The sequence below is a fragment of the Larimichthys crocea genome, chromosome XVIII, assembly GCF_000972845.2.
Source record: "Larimichthys crocea isolate SSNF chromosome XVIII, L_crocea_2.0, whole genome shotgun sequence".
NCBI lineage: Eukaryota > Metazoa > Chordata > Actinopteri > Sciaenidae > Larimichthys > Larimichthys crocea.
In genome coordinates this window covers 11,957,033-11,957,647 of record NC_040028.1, presented here as the reverse complement: position 1 = coordinate 11,957,647, position 615 = coordinate 11,957,033, and positions in this window count along the sequence as shown.

Genomic DNA, 615 nt, shown 5'->3' with positions numbered 1-615 from the left:
GCAGGTTTTGAAGGTGTTATCTTAGCGAACTCATAGAGCTGCTGAACTTAAACGTAGCACCGCAGAGTTTACACTGAGCGTCTTTGTCATCATTACTTAGTTTGAAATGCTCCATACTTCACTCCGGGTCTGTCGCCGCGTTACGTTCAGGTACATTCGGTGTGGCCTAGATTAAGCAATGGCACCTTCAACTGGCGACACCATGACATTTGACTGAAAAAAACTCCTGTGGAAAATGGCCCTAGATTCAGTTAACCTAATTAATTTAATTTGATCGATCAAATTATTTTCGACAATTAACCAATAGTCGATTAACCGTTTACATCCCTAGTTTGTACCTATCTTTTACATGCAAACGGTGAATTCGCCTCTGAAAACGAATCTTTCTAAAAACTCCGGCTAGAGTGGAGATTCTGGAAAACTACGGTTTTGCATTCGCGTGTAAATTGAGATAAATAGAGTTTTAGGCAGCTGATGCGCCAAAAGTGTGACCAATGTTTGCTTGTTGCTATGACGATGATCATGGAAGCATTCTGATTGGCTTGCAGAGCGTTCTCCTTCTTCCTACACTGCCGCCCCCTAGGCTTGGCGTAGTTATGATGCCGCGCGATGGCG